We start from the raw sequence: 17,283 nt of genomic DNA, 5'->3' as shown, positions 1-17,283 counted from the left end.
GTAAAGTAGGTGGTCTGATTACTCTACGTCACAACGAGATACGTGATGTCACTGCCGAGCTTTTATCCACCGTATGCAAAGATGTTCGTAAAGAACCACCAATTGACGAAACAGCTGATAATGACATGCGCGCAGATGTGAGTGCAAGAGGATTCTGGCAGAGAATGCAAAGGGCATTTGTTGATGTTAGGGTATTTTACCCATTCGCCCCTAGCTACCGAAACCAGTCTCTTCAAGCCTCATTCCGTGCAATGGAGAAAGAAAAGAAGAGGAAATACAACAAGGACGTGCTTCGTCAAAATGCCACATTCACTCCGTTGATATTTTCCTCGAATGGCGGCATGAGTAGAGAGACAGCCCGATTCTACCAGAGGCTAGCTGAGATGCTCTCAGAAAAACACTCGACATCTTTCTCCTGAGACAGAGGATGTGAAATCAAATAAATTTTATTTCTTGACCGTATGATATATATTTTAAGCAAAAACGAAAATGTGAATTTTATAAATACTATATATATATTTTAACTGTACATATAATGTAAATTACGTTTTTAGACCCAGTCAACTGAGGCTCTGGGAAATATATTGTTTATACGTTTAAAAAAAAAAAAAAACAATCTCAGCCCGGACGAAATTTTTTACACGCCCGGTGATATTTTAGAAGAAAACAGCGGAACTTCAAAAAAAAAAAAAAAAAACAGCCGAAAAGAACTGACTTTCGGAGAAACTGACTTGGGAGTCAAAGGGAAAAACGCAACAAAAATATTTTCAGATTAACTTTTACTTTGGAGTTCTTCCATAAATAACGCTAAAATCAAATCCGATGAACTAAGAAATTATAAAACTACTTGAGACTACCCAAATATTTTTTTATGGTATAAAATTCGTCCGTGTGATAACCAAACAGTTTTTTATCAATGCATACAAAAAAACTTGAGATTCTTGAATGTTTGCCAATAAGATTTCTCATAACATAGCAAGGGAAGTGAAATGTCTTGTATTAAACCAAATGACGACAAAAGTTTTCTCCTAATTCTCGTTCTCGACAAGGTACGTCCTTGAACAATCATTCAACTCAACAATCATTATTACATCTTCCTTCTAAAATTCGAAACATTTAAAGCTTGACGATAATTAAGAAAGTATCCAGATTGTTTTGCTCTTGAAAAAATGTTGTTCTTTAACCATCATTACTAGCATACATTTCCATCATGGGACCAGAGATTTGGGAAAAGAGGATAAGAAACGCCGCTGCCGCTCGCTGTTTTCCTATTCTTTCCCTTTGAATTCGGCACCCTTTGAAGAAGCAAGGCTGTAGAATATTTGAGCAAGAAGGAAGGTCGAAACAAAATGGCGTTACGTACAGGTTAACCAATGTCCAAGAAAGAAGTCCTTGAATAAAGCTTTCCAGTGAGTTCTTTGTGAAAAAGAGACTGGGGAGTGAAACTTTGATCTTCTGGGGGTTTCCCGTGAGAAAATCGAGGAAAATCATTCTATATTCTGGGAGTAAAGATGGCGGACATGAGGCATGCTTGAAATTTTGAAAAATTGGGACCAATTTCTTTCTGGCTTGTATTGCTCTAAATGAATTTTTTGTGTTGCAGACATAATTTTTATGGGTAGTAGGAAGGTTGATTGTGACCACCTATGCCTTAGTTTTCCATGGCACTCTCTAGAACTTCTCGGCATTTTCATTTAAGATGGGCAATATCGGTTGATAATGTTGTTGTTTTTTTCAACTTTTAGATGAAAAAAATAGTGTAATCTTAGAAAAACTTCCTCCATTCCATGGTAATGGAATTGAGATTCAGTAAGTATACTTGATTTCCTCTATGGTACTTTTAGCTTTATCTAGGGAAAGCATTGACTTTTCGGTTGGAAATTTCAAGTTTCGACGACAAAAACATTGCAAAGTTCAAATAACTTCAACATGTGATATATAAAGTCTGACTATTGATGGGCCATGATTTTGGCCGGTCAGTGGATTGACTCACAAGGCTTTGGCAATTTTTCAGCCAAAACATAATTTCATCGTTGGACTTTACAGTCTGTGTTAGGGTAATTCATACAGATTGCTTACAAAAAAGCCCTAGTTTTACAGTAGATTTTCATTTTATATATTTTCAGGCTAGTTATCGTCATTTTCTCTATGAAATACTGTTTATAACAACACTTCCCAGAAAAACCAGCCCACAGAAAGTTAAGTATTGGCCATCCAAGCACTGGTACAATGAAGCAAAGATTGACTCAGGATGACTCAACATTTTTGCATTTTGACCTTCACGTTAAGGCATAAGGGAAAAGTATGCTAAAAGAGGAAATTAAACCTGCAGAAACTATATTACGTGCATTATTTAGCTTGAACAAAACAGAATAGGATGGAGTAATATATAAATATATGCAATGGATGTTTATATTTTGTAAATGTTTTCTGGACAACCGTGGATATGAACAGTTAAACCTGGTTGAGCACCGCCTACATATCCTTTGAAATTGGATATATACTTGGAAAATGTTCTCTGGAAAAAGTGGATTACCATACACATATTATGTAAATTTGATCAGTCTGGAGAATATTTTTCGAATCTGCATTTATTTGGATGTTTGTTTTGTATCCGTGTTGTCCCTGGAAATATGGTCCAAACAAGTCATCAGAGCCAGGAAACACGTGGGCCAAATTTACCAAATGTAAACAAACTAGCAGACTAGAAGACCCCAAAAGTGCTTCTTTTTAAATTCTACAATTCTACTTGGACACATATTTTCACTTGTTATATAACAAGTTTTTCTGAGCATAATGATTATTTTGCCAATATTTTTTCCACATGTAAATGTATTTAATTTTTTAGCAATGAGTTACACATGTATTGGATTTAGTCCTCTATGGGGCATATTAATATAATTTTCTAGTCCAGCTTTCAAGTTATACAATCTGAATCAGTACTAATTAAAAATCAGTTGTAAGGTTTTGGTCTTTTTTTATAGTCTTCTCAATTTTATTTCAAGTTAAGTCATGAATGATACTGATTTTTTTCATGCAATACGTCTTTATTTTCCCAGGTGTTATAAATGAAGGTGAATCATAAAAAAACATTTTTGGGTTTAATCCTTTTTAGAAAAATTTCAAATTATACACTTTTATTATACTGTTTTATTTTTAGATAGATATATCATTATATCAGGGGAAATCCCTAGATGGAGCTGTTTTGTATAACTATTGTATTTTTTTCAATAATGTTTTTGGATTATTTTATGCTTTATTGTTTCGAGTTCATATAAAGCTCTTATAAAAGAAAGATTTCATGATATTTGTGATCTTCTATAGACTGGAGTCGTTTATAATGCGTGTAATACTAATAATACCAATACTAGTAATAATAAAACGGGATTTAGTTTGTATAGACTAAAATTGTTCCTTTATTACTTTTTGCTTTATTTCTACTATGTATGAATTAGTCGTCTAGCTTGCTAGACTAGATCTTCTAGCATTGATATCATGAATTATCATCGCTTCTTTTTTCTTTCTTTCTTTTGAGCTCTATTTTTGTCCTGTTTCCAATTTGTTCTAATACCCAACATCACTACCCGGCTGAAGAGGCCTCCATGATATTGTTTCTTAGAAACTCTAGTCCAAGAAATAACCAAAAATTATCCTAGTTTTACAAGCTTATCATTTTTGGTTTTATAATGTGAATTTCAATTCTTTTAGCTACAGTATGTATAAATTGATGTGATCATTCTATAAGGAAAATATTTTGGTCAAAGCTGGGAAATTCTCCCCTTCAAGCACACCGACGAAGGCTTGAGAAACACTGCGTTCAAAGTGAAAAGTGCTTATAAAAAATATCAAAATCCGCGATTAAAAAAAAAATTATTTCACTTTCGATATCAATCACGGCTGCCATTTTTTGTTTGTACTTCTAGTCTTGTGCGCATAACGAATCAAGCGCTCTGATTGGTCCAGAATAAAAACAATCGATCGGCCGCAGACATTTCAATAGAAACAAAAGATTCTACAGCCTAGCTTCAAATAGATGAATAGCGCATTTCTTATCCTCTTTTCCCAAATCTCTGATGGGACTTTCCTCTTTTCTGCTATTCTTTTCCATGCATCGAAACAAAAACATAGAAAAAGACTGAATGTTATCAATCTGATTAATCCAATGATAAAGGGTTTCTTCTCTATCGAAACAATACTGTACACCATCTGCATTTTGAATTGTCAATCTAGAAACTTTCAAATACATCTCTGAAAAATCTTCAACTCTTCAAAACAAAACTTCTGGATCGAAGAAAATGATCGAAAATGCTTCTCTGTTTTTAGCTACTCTGTTTTGTTTTTGTGTGAATATTTTCGGCGGGAACATATCGAATGTTTTATTGTTCGAATCTAACGTTCGAATTAGATTTTCGAATAAAAACATTCGAAACTACACAGAAGAAAGAAGCAAGGCGGAAGTAAGTTTTAAAACAAAAAAACAAAAATAAATTTATATCAGGACAATTTTTTTGAGTCGACAATAAATTAGTTATCACATGACTTCTCGTGCAATACCTTATCGGGGAAAACTTCGGGAAAATTTTCGGCGAGAAAATTTTCATCGGGGAAATATATTCGTCACTTGCTGGTAGTTCTGGTAGTTGGTAAAAACGCATTAAGGCCGGGGAAAATTTTCGTCGGAGTAAAATATTCGTCACTTGGCCAAAATTTCGTCACTTTTCCCCGACGAAGTTTTCCCCGATAAGGTACTCGATATTTTACTCGTTCCGAGATTTTACCGATATTTTTCCTCGCCTAAAGGCTCGAAAAAATATTACGGAAAAATCTCGGAACTCGTAAAATATTTCTCGTATTGCACTCGAAGTCATGCGATAACTAGTACGCATCACCTTCTTCTATAAAAAGTGCTAAGTTTTAACGGGTAATTAACCTTTTTGTTTCAAGGTTTTTCAAACTGTCCGCAAAGAATTGAACTGTTTTAAATTTTTCGGAAAAACTTTCTAAATTAATCCATCAAAAGTTATGGCTGTTTTACTATGAAAAATTGGGATGGAAAATTGGTCAAAAAGCACTATTTTCAAGATTTTGAAGCTAATAAGCTTTTAGAAAAATTTTCTGAAAAACTAATTTTAGTTCGATAAAAGATATATCATCTACCGCAAAAGATTTTTCAAAATGTTTCTTCTTCCAAGCTCTTCAAAGTTGAAATACTCTTCTTCGCGAAAGTCTTCATTTTCTTCCTCATTAAATTTTTTCATTGCGATTCTTAAATTTTCAGACTCACGGATAATTGGCCTAACAGAAAATGTATAACATGTCACAGTTTTGTGTGCTACATCAAGTAGAACTTTATATTTTGTAAATGGCAAATATTAAAAATACACTATGATCAGAGCCCTTAAACAAACTACCCCAAATCAAAAACAAGTACTCGAGCTTGACGAAAACCGCTTCCCGCTTCGACGGGAAGAATTTGAACAGCGAAAGCTATGCTACTTCGTAACAGGTAGAGTACCTTTGCAAATTAATCATCATAAGCACTCGCCAGCTGAAATAGGTTGTTCGCCGAAATTCGGCGAAAAGCGGCATATTCTGGGAAAAAGGATCTACCGAGTATTAAGCAGCCTCTATGAGAAACTTTTTTCGCTAGAGGATGAGCAGAAGCCTAGATTGCGACATCCATTAATCATCATGTAAAAGAAAAGAAAAGAGATTAAAGGACTCTGTCTTTACCCTCAAAATATCACATTCTGAAGAACAGTGACAAAAAAGTTTATAGTTATCCAGATAATTTTATATAAATATACTATATCCGTCAAAGAAGAGATTCGACGAAGCCGAGAACGCTCGCGAGCCCCCGCATCGGGTGAAAAACTTTAATCTGTCAATCATTTTCACCTGAAACGTTTCTTTAGTGTTAAGCCCGTGTGAGAGTATACTGGGATAATAACGTTAAAAATTAAATTTTTTTTCGTTCTTGATTTTAATCTAGTAAGTAACTAGACGGTTCCCGTCGTCGCAAACGCCGGTTTAGCTTGCGCATCAAAAAGCCCTTAGGATGACGAAGATGGTATTGTTGATGCTCCCTAACTTTATTTTTAACTGGGATTGGAATTAGTTTTTTATCAACCACGGAAGTATATTATTGAGTAGTGTGAAGATGTCTCGTAAATACCTTTTTATGCTTCAAATGGAATGAGAGAATGTGACTTGAACTCTTCACCATAAATATAAGCTTAGTAAAAAATAAACCTTCAATTATGAGAGTTTCTTCAGGAAGTTTGAACGCGATTTCAATTTAATCGAAAACAGGAACTTTATTGAGCAGTAAAACGTCAAATTGAGAGCGTCAATATATCATCAGTGTATAAGAATGGAAAATATATAAACATGTTGCTGTATTTACGAATTTGACGTCGAAATGTCGCGCTTTAAAAGACCAAATAATAAATACTTTGATTTCAAAACAATCATGGGTATATCCAAAACTTACGGGACAACAATGATTTGATTTTTCGTTGCGAGAGAGATGTTAACTATTTGACATATTTTTGGCGTCAAATAAGGTTAACATCTCTCTCGCAACGAAAAATCAAATGGCGGAAAAATATAAAATCAAAAAATCAAAAATCAACAAAAATCACCATAAAATCATCAAAATGGACACAACAGCGCCAAGTAATAAAACCAAAACAGAAGAAAATTGCTCTCCACCAAGATGTGTGATGAATGGCGACGACGAGAGTCATTTATTATGCGTTTTATGTAAAAGAATAGTCCATTTCGAATACTCTCATCTTCCTGCCTATGAAATACATCGCTTGACATCTAGCTCAGTAAATTCATTCAACGCGAACGCCACAAAGATAAAACAAATAGATATAAAATCTATCGTCAAAGAACAACAACAAGAACAGCAACAAGCAAGAAGAACAGCAGCGTGAATAGACATTCAATCCAGGGAAAAGAATATAATTTTACATGGAGGACGAAACTGACGAAGAAGTGAGTGCTTGCGATTAAGATTTTTGAAAACACAGGCAAAATGTCCACGATTACTTAATCTGACGTTCGAACAACGAAAGTTAATCGCCGGGCGGATTAACTATTCGAAATCTAATCGCGATTAGCGCTAATCGGGATTTAATCTAATCGACTTTTGAACAACCGGGCCCGGTGTTTTGAATAATTGACGTCAGAATTACTTTCGTTAAAAAGTCACTGTAGGGGTTTATTCGATTCGAACGTCAAATCCTTTTTTGGACGGGGGTTTTATCGGAAGGTAGTGCTAATTTTCGCGCTCAATCATAGATGAATATGAAATTTTAAAGTTAAAATTAAAACTACGACGTACCATCAACTGCTTTTTCGAAAGACAATAATAATTTTTGTCTTAAGGGGGTATGAAAGTCTTCAGAATGAGTGGAAAAAGTTTTCAAATTTTCAAGCCAGGGGGTCTGGAACCTAAAATTTGTACTTTTTCAGTTTAAAAGTCAAAAAATGATTTTTTTTAAAAACTGCTTCATTCATCCTGAGGCTTACCATAACGGAAAACTACCCTGAAAATTTCAAGTCGATAACTTTTCTCAATCCTGAGAAAAGGACGACAAGATGCACGAAAACCCCTTAAACCTTGTTTTGAGAAAACGGCGCAGAAAGTTGAAAATAGAAATAGAGGTTTTTCTCAATTTTCCGCGATACATAGACCGTTTTACAAAATTTTTGCTGTGGTTGACCAAAATGGATTGACACAATACTTTTAATTTTGAAAAGGTACTGGAAATACTAAAATAGTCCAAGTTTTTTGAAAAAAATGGCCTTCCACGCTCCGGGAATCTCCAAGTATTTTGCGTCAACTCTGCGTACGACGCGTAAACATGGCTTTAAGTCAATAAAAGTGCATTTTCTCATCAAAAAACAAACATATTGGCAACAAAATATGTGCTCTCTCAAATCTGTTTATATCATTTACAGGTGAATTTTAGTGTTGATCTTAGGGAAACGTGTCTTCGGGTTGAACGTCAATCATGCATAGTTTTACTCAATTTTCCAGGATCGCCTCTGGCGCCATGATTCATCAAAGACTAGATTTCCACTGGATTTAAGAATCATAATGGATACATCATTGAATGTGTTTGGTTCCTTGCTTCAAACTTTATTCATAGTCTATAGTCCATCACTTTGAAAAGTTTTTTCGGTGTACAAATTTTACTGCTCGAAAACATCAGTTCGCAGAATCAAATTGTTGCTTTCACTCAAATTATAGGCTTCCAAAGCTTTCCCAGATGTGAGAAATGAAATAAAACATTCAATAATATCATAATTCAATCCAAAACAATACATAAGCTCTGTTTCCATGTCAAAAACACAGCTGATTGCCTCCAAAATGTGAATGTTTTTGAAAATCCCATTTCTTCGGTTACCATCTTTAATTGCGTCATATTAAGAAATCCCGGGTAAAGAAGGCAGTATTGATTTAGACGCCCGAAAAGGGCGTAAAAAGAGCTTTCATTTGGTATGTCATGATGCTATGTTTAGAGCAGCCATACGGAAATGAGGCCCTAGCAACGAATGCGATTTCCCGTTGCTAAGGAGAAAATTGTATACCAGGGCTCATAAGAAACCCAATATCTCGGCAGATATTTATGCTACGGCCTTGAAATTTTCAGGGTATGTTCAGGAAGGATAAAAGATCCTAAAAAGCCCTTAAATCCCGAAATTAATAAATTTTTCACCAATTTTCAAAATCTCATATGACTACCCCCTTAAAACTGCACGAAATCCCTCTTTTATACTCGAATCAACCCCCTGGCAAAATTTGAGAATAACACCATCTTGCGTTTACACCTTTCCCGAGATTTTTGTTACAATGTTTGAGTGTTTCATTTTGGTAAAATAAAAATCTGTAAAAAAATACAAAACAAATAAAAAAAGAATTATCTAAAAAGCTCTTCCGGTAATAACATCTCGGGAAAGGTGTCTGAAAATTGCAATCTCGTAAAATCTGACGACCCTCCGAACGTATTTATTATTCAATTCAAAGGTATGGAAGCCGAGAAGGGTCAGCGCGCGACTTCTTCCGAAAGCTATCGAGATTTCTTTAAAGCTGTCGAGATTTCTTTCAAACTGTCGCGTTCTTAAAAACTGTCGCGTTCCCAAAAAAGTGTCGCGTTCCCAAAAAAGTGTCACGTTCCCAAAAAGTGTCGCGTTCCCAAAGGTGTCGCGTTCTCAAAATCTGACGTGTTCCCAGCCAGAGGCTCAATTAAAACAGAAATTGTTTAGGGTGATTCCCAAAGAAAAAGCTGGAAATCACCTGCACTGGTGAATAATGTGGGAAGCGCCAGTTCAGTCGAGCCTAACTGTGATTTGCATGTCCTCTATTAAATCAAAACCTATTGAACGATGAATCTGACCGATTATATTTATTTCTAAATGGCGGATCAAAAGAAAGTAAAAGCGTGTTGTCATCGGTCATAAATGTGGTTTCAAGCCACTTGAAGGTGACGTCTTTTGTATTTTTTTCAAAAACTAACATTAATTCGCGCCACAAGGCTAAAAAATAGGATTCCCTGAGTAACATCTGAAATCACGCAACAGTTTTTGAGAATGAGACAATTTTGTGGGAACGCAACAGTTTTTTGGAACGCAACAGTTTTTGGAAACGTGATAGTTTCTGGGAACGCGACAGTTTTTAGGAACGCGACAGTTTTTTAAAACGGGACAGTTTCTGGGAACGCGACAGTTTTTTTAGAAAGGCGACAGTTTCTGGGAACGCGACAGTTTCTGGGAACTCGACGGCTTGAAAAGAAATCTCGACAGCTTTCGGAAGAGATCGCACGTTGACCCTTCTCGGCTTCCATACAAAGGGGATATTTTTTGTCAGAAGAAGGAAATTTGTCAGCAAGATACCACTTATTTTTACACTTTTGAATTGATATATTTTTTACAAGAGATCTGGGGATGAGGGCCACTAGAGTTGGAGAATGCCGGGTATGTGCGGACCGGACTGACCCTGTGAGAGACTACATTTGCGAATAAGCTACTACTTTGTATTTTGTAACGCTTTTTTGCTGAAGCATCCGTTTTAAGTGTTTTAAGCTCTGCGTAAAGAAAAGAGAGAGAGAGAGCAAAAGCAGGTGAAAGGCCCGAGAAGTGGTGAATGAAAAACAAAGGCCTGAATAAAGTTAAAAGGGGAACGGGAAAAAACAAAATAAATGCATGATAAAAATACATTATCAGTAACAAATTGATATACATTATCAGTAAGACATTGATATAATTTCACAACTGAAGATTTTTGATGATGTATTTATTATGGACGATGCAAATGCTTATCATTTCAAATTGAGATTAGTTTATGATAGGAGGTAGTCGAATTGGGCTCTTCCAGAAAATGCCCGTACATGGGGGGGGGCGTTGGGAGGATTTAGTGTCCGGCGGGGGTAGTGAAAAATCTAGAAAAATTTGACATGTCCAGGGGTAAACTTGCTCTGTCTGGGGTAATTTTGCTCGGTTTGAGGGTATTTTGATTGTCCAGGGGGTCAACTGATGCTTGTCCGGGGGGGTCAGACCTCCTGTCCAGGGGGGTCAAAATTCACAATGTCCGGGGGGTAACTTTCTAAAAAATGTTATATCCTCCACCCCCTCCCATATTCAAATTTTTTCTGGAAAAGCCCTTTCCTCCATTGCATCCTATCAACCCTATCAAGGATATTATCAATCCTTAACACAGGAAACTGGATTCGAGTTTAACCGGAAGAATTGACGTCAGATGAAATTTGTTGCATTCATTTTCTAATGATATCATTATGACGTCATTCTTCTCTTGGTAAGCTCAACCTGATCCCGTTTGTGGGGTTTACAGTTAGTAGGTTGATTTGGGAATTTAAATCTTAACTAACACTTTTGACATTTCAGTACAAATTACAGATAGATAAAGTCGAGGTTTCAAAGATAAGAGATAGATCGGTGAGAAGAGAAGGTCAGTCAACCAGAGTCACTATGACTACCGTAAATACAACTAACAGCACGAATGAACCTCTCTGCTTCTTGAAATTTCAAGAATGGGACAACAACAACGTGTTACTGGCATATTACATAATATCGTTGTTCGTTCTAATATTAACTGTATCCATAATGGTGGCACAAAAGAAAATCCAAACATTTCAAGCCAAATTCTTCCTCCTTTTCTTTCTATCGAACTGTGGTATTTTAATTAATTATATATTCAATTCGTCTATCTTCTATAATACAATTAGAGACAATCAACACAGGTGCTCACTATTGAAAATGAACTATTGCTGGCATAGCACGACAACTAAAGTTAGCATCTCTGCATTTATCGTTATCCTGAGATATAACCTGATGAAATTAAGGAGCATCAGGATTATCCAGACAACAGAAGATAAGAAAAAAATGATGCGAAGCACAATTGCTTTCTTCATGGTGCAAACCCTATTCACTTTCATAGAGGTACTCATAACGGTGCTTTTAAATTCTCGGCTATCTCTTGCAGTAGGTCTTCTCTACACCTTTTCTTTGATTATATTTGCCTTGGTTTATGCTTACAAAAGCTATAAAGTCAGCAATTTCCAGCAAAACACGACAGATGAAAATGTAGGATCAACTTCCTCAACACAAACTATGCTACGAGTTAAAAAAATTCAAAAAATCACATTCATTTTGACTGTACTAACTTCAGTACCGATGTTACTGAAAATGACTTTGTATACTGTAGTTGGTGGATTTGACTTACCAATATCAACTATTAACACACTGATGTATTTAAGTCGTGTCTACGTGTTAACCATAAGTATAAAAGCTATTATATATTTGTACTACAATCATAAAGGAATTTTAAGAAGAAATACCGTAAATGATGGTGATGCAATTGGCAATAGAAATAGGAATAACAGAAGCAGTGAGCCACCGCCAAGGACACCAGCAATAGCAGTACTTGTCCGTTCCGTACCAGGACAAGACGAAAAGATTTCATAACTATCACTAATTACTTTTTCAGGATTAGTTTAAGGGCTCTGACCATAGTGAATTTTTCATAATTGTGCCGTGTATAAATTGTGTTTTCTGACTGATGTAACCAACAAAACTATGGCATGTTATACATTATCTGTTAGACAGATTATTCTTGAATCTGAAAATTCAAAAATTGCATTGAAAAAATTTGATGAAGAAGAAAATGAAGAGCTTAGTTTCGGCGAAGAAAAAACATTTTGAAAAATTTTTCGTAGTAGATGGTGTGTATCTTTTACCGAACAATAAAAATTTTGCGGAAAATTTTTGTAAATGCTTCTTTGTCTCGAAATCTTCAAAATAGTGGTTTTTCATAAATTTTTCATCTGGATTTTGCTTAAAAAAACAGTCTTAACTTTTGACACATCTTTTTAGAAAAATTTTCCGCAAAATTTAAAATACTTCAATTCTTTGCGGACAGTGTAAAGAAATTTTGAAACAAAAAAGTTAATTACCTATTAAAACTAAGCACTTTTTGTAAAAGAGGGTGATGCAACATATTATTAACATCTTTTTAAAGTTCATAACGTCATTTTTGCAATTAAATTCTTAATTACTCTTAAGGGATTCGATTAAAAAGCAATTTATAAAGGCAATTCCCCGGCAATTCTTTGTTAAAAGTGTTAAGGAACCTGAAATATAACTTTTATGTTCAAATACCAAAATCAATTTTTGGACTATGGTCAGAGCCCATAAAGGCCATTAAAGCGAAACTGAATAATTTCGATATCCGATTTTTCACGTTGAATATATGGTTTATCGTTAACCAATTAGCAGAAATGTATTTTAATCCCATTATTTTGTCATTCAGTCTTTCTCTCTTTTTATAACATTTTCGAACGTTTCAGAACGTTTTACTATTACTATCTTTTTAAGGATGTCAAATTCATTGTTTTTTTTTCTCTTTAATTACGCACGAGCGAGCGCAGCGAGCGAGTGCGTCCCTTTTTTCAACGGCGGGCGGGCGTGCGAAAAAAAACCGAAATTAACCCGAAAATCAATACTATGCGTGTTGCATTTTTCAAATCTTCAACTTTTTTGCAACTTTTCGAACGATTCGAACGTTCTACGGACAAACTCACTAAATTAACTTTACATTTACGAATCTATTTTTAACTATGGTAAGTCCAACCAAGTATAGGAAATCGGGAAATAGGCGGGAAAGTCACTAATTGGCAAATCGGGTTTCCCCCCGACAACAAGAAAGTAAACAAAACATTTTTGTCAACAAAACCAAAAACCTGGAAACTTTTGGTTGTTGACGACATTGGTTTGTTGGGTTTGACTTGCTTTGACTAGAAGATTTGCTTTAAAATTATCAACAACATTAAAAGTACTCCTGTTTTCTATCCTGGTGTTTTTTCTATCTAACAAAACTGGCAAATGTCAAGGCAGAATATTCTAAATGGCTAGCCCCAGCATCACTTTTTTGTTCATTAGAGAATTGGCTGTGACTTGCCTGCTTGCATTACAGCTGTCAAAAACAGTTAAACAGAACAGATATATGATATATCTAGGAACTATGATGGTTCAGTTTTGTACCTCATTCTTCAAATTTTGAAACTGTAGCTACCTGTTCACTGATTGCTTTGTTTGAGTGAAGACTGGAAGATTTGATTTTCCTATAAAATTCACGATTCTTCTGGAAATGGCATGGGAACAGTCACAGCTGGTAAAGACTAGAAATATCAGCTTACTCAAGTGGATGGAAGAAACAAGGGAACAACGGCTTGATGATCAAGTACGATATATTAATGCTTGATAAGTTTATATGTTATGATATCTGGATATGATTATTATTGATGTTTGACGGACGGTAACTGACAGCTGGACGGACGACAACTGACAGCCTGATGGACCATGAAAGTGCATCAAATGAGATTTGTTTGCTTCAATATAAACTTGTTAAATGGATAATTCTTGGATCTTTTTCTTCTCTAAAATCTGTATATTACCGTCTAACTTGGGACGATTGGTCAAAACATGGGACTGTTGACAATTCTGGCCTGCACTCCACCAAGTTTATCAATCTTACTTTCTGTCATAACATGTCATGATAACTTTCACTGATAACGCGCCCTTTATATCTTTTTTGTTTTCATTCAAAATGACTGGACGCTGATTGGAGAATTAGAGAACACCCGTCGCCTAACCGCTTATCGCCTGATGGGATTAACCAATAACAAGCGTGTAACTTGCCCCCCGTGCAAGTGACGCCAAACGTTGTCGTTTTGCCACTAATTTGTTCTTCTTCGTTCCAGTTCCGGATTTTCTTCATATTTTGATTTAAAAGCCTACTTGGTGTGAAAAAGAAATCGTGTATTTTTTGATACGCCGTTCATTAACTCGAATCAAATTATTTTGGAGGTTTGGTGAAATGGTGGCCGAATTGCCGTCCCATGTTGGCTACTTTCGGTCCTTTTCTGTTGTAAATGGGAAAATTTCGCCGGGAATGAGAAATAAGCTTCCTACGGTACTGTGTAAAAAACCTTTCGCTTGCGAACGCGAGAATTTCTTGGACTTTGGTTTCGTGCGTAACCCCTTTTACAATTGATTACAAAACGTTCGAATTTCCTTTCTCTTTTGTTAAAAAGAACTTTGTTTTATCTGTTTTATTTATGTGACATTTAAATAATTATTTGATCAAAAAAACTATTTCCTTTATGCTAGCTGCTACAGAAGAGATATTTTGCTATCGCTGAAAATATTCGACAGTGCGTTTTGCCTTAGAGGTGGACGATACCTTATCGGGGAAAACTTCGTCGGGGAAAATTTTCGTCGGGGAAAATATTCGTCACTTGTCCAAAATTTCGTCACTTTTCCCCGACGAAGTTTTCCCCGATAAGGTAATACAAAATATCCCCTCCGATCGGAACACAACTGTAACTCACAATTCCCGATTGGATGAAACATATCCGTACTTACTTGAAACGTTCATCATGGCGGTCGAGTTACGACGGTCAAGATTCATGTTCTTTTCATGCATGTGAATTTCATGTGGAAACTTCAAATCTTTTTTAAAACACACTGCAGCAGCACCAGAATTTGTGGCAAAGGTCTGAAAGGTATACCGAAGGTTTGATTGCCAAAGAACTCTACTCTAAAATACATTTTACTTTCCCTCAGTCAGTCAAGTCAGTGCAATACAAACGAGAAATAGTTATTTTGTTGGGGAGAACGCGCAACTGTCTTTTAAATAAACTAATTACTACCATGGGTACATCTCACTAGTTCGACACTTTCTAGTCAGACAATAAAACAGTCTGAATCCAGACGAAATTGAATCAACCCAGAAGTTTGTCTGCTTCAACTGTTTTTTGGATTTGGTGCAAAAATAGTCGCACAATCTGATCCGACAATCTTTTACCGACACAACTAACTGCTCTGAGCACGACCCTGCCGATTCACTGGACATTCCGGTGTTGTTTGTCCAGTTTAAAAAAAACTGGAGAAATCACCGAACACAAGTCTGGTGTAGTGCCCGGTGTGTTTTATTTGCAAGTAAAAAAATTGCACCGGACATTTTTGCCGCGGCATTCTCCGATGTCCGGTGTTAGGGTGGACAGGCCAAAATTTTCCCCTCAATTTTTAGAAACCAAACCAATTTTATTTGAAAGTCCTTACCTTTGTGAGAAAAATGAGGGGTCATTTATTAGAATTGGTTAAGTATTCCCAAAGTTATTCCATTTTCAAAACACAAAAAAATCACCTTTTCAAAGAATCGCCTCCTTACACCACGCCAGCAAGAAATAATTTTCGGAAGCACCAAAATCACGCCAAAAATGGCGGATGAAATCTAGTCTTCCGTGTGGCGGGGTGTGGGGAGTTTTGCCTGTACGGTCTGAAAATCGGCCCGATGACAGACTGTTAAACTTTAGCTTATCGCTAATGAGCTGGAAGTGATAGCTAAAAACAAATTTCACCACTAGAAAGCTGAAATCCTCAGCTTTCAGATGGTGTATGCTGCTTACATGAAAAAATCCGCAATCATGTTGAAAAATTGCAATTCCTTCTATTTTTTCAAAATTCCAGACAGCCTTTAGGTTTTCAAATAAAGCAGCATGTGATAGATTGTAGCCTATAATCTTACCCTGGGTTTACTAAAAAAACCGCGATTGAAAAGATGAACCAGCTCAATAGCGACAGCCATTTGTTTGAATGTGTATTATTATGATATTATGACGTTGGAAAATGTGGAAAATACACGTCTCACCTGGATATAATCGTAATTGTGTTCCCATAAAAAATGAAAACTGAAATGAAAAAGAAAAAGAAGAAACGGCGAGAGAAGAATTGTTGTAATTCATCCTATCTTGACCGCTGGAGAACTAAAAATAAGTATGGAGTGGCAGGATCGGGATTCTGAAACACCGTTATCTCACAATGCCCGTATTCTAAGTTTTGTATGTTCCGCATTCGAAAATCGAAAGTATGGCTGCACGGATAAACTCCTTCGCTACAGCCTCACGCCAGCATAAGAAGGAACGATTCTTGTTTTCCAAATCAAAATGTAAAGACAATAAAGAAGGATTACCTGGTATATCTTATTGAATTTGATTCATCTTCTTGATATTGATTCTAAACAAAAAGAATGGTGTTAATTGATCGTAAAACCATTGCAAAATCTTAAATTTTCTAATTTTTCACCCCGTGCAAATGCACAGAGTTCCAAAAACCCAGTGTATTTGCACCGGGTTTTCGCGCTACTTTCAATTTCGACCTGTTGCAAATGCAACGTAGCGGACTCCGTGCAAATGCAAGGATTTGCCTGACTTATATAATTGCATTTTTATATTGATGTTTGAATTCACAAAACACTTCACAACATATATTTTTATATTGATGTTTGAATTCACAAAACACTTCGCAACATGCAAATGCCCAGAAGTGGTAATTTCGAAAAACTAAGCTTTGGAAAACCCGAAGTTTCACCTTTCTCGCCAGAGTTCCTTGGTTGTAATTACTTAGCTAAAATATCCAGCTTTTCGAGACTTTAGAAAACAGTGCTCGTGGCCGCGCATTAGCGATATTCATTTTAAGAAAAGGCCGTGCGGACCGCGTGGTACCACGAAACGCCAGCTAGAAAAGTGCGCACCGGACAGTCCGGTGTAGTCCGGTGCGCACTTTTGAAAATTACTTAAAAAGTTACCGGACACCATTTAGGCACAGATATCAATCTATTTACCGCGTAGTCCGGCGGTAACCCGGCGGTATTTCTCATTCGTCAGATCATGTGTAAAATTAATAGCCTTT

Source organism: Clytia hemisphaerica, unplaced genomic scaffold (genome assembly GCF_902728285.1).
Source record: "Clytia hemisphaerica strain Z4C2 unplaced genomic scaffold, Clytia hemisphaerica genome assembly, whole genome shotgun sequence".
In the NCBI taxonomy this organism is placed as follows: domain Eukaryota; kingdom Metazoa; phylum Cnidaria; class Hydrozoa; order Leptothecata; family Clytiidae; genus Clytia; species Clytia hemisphaerica.
This window is presented reverse-complemented; position numbering follows the sequence as displayed.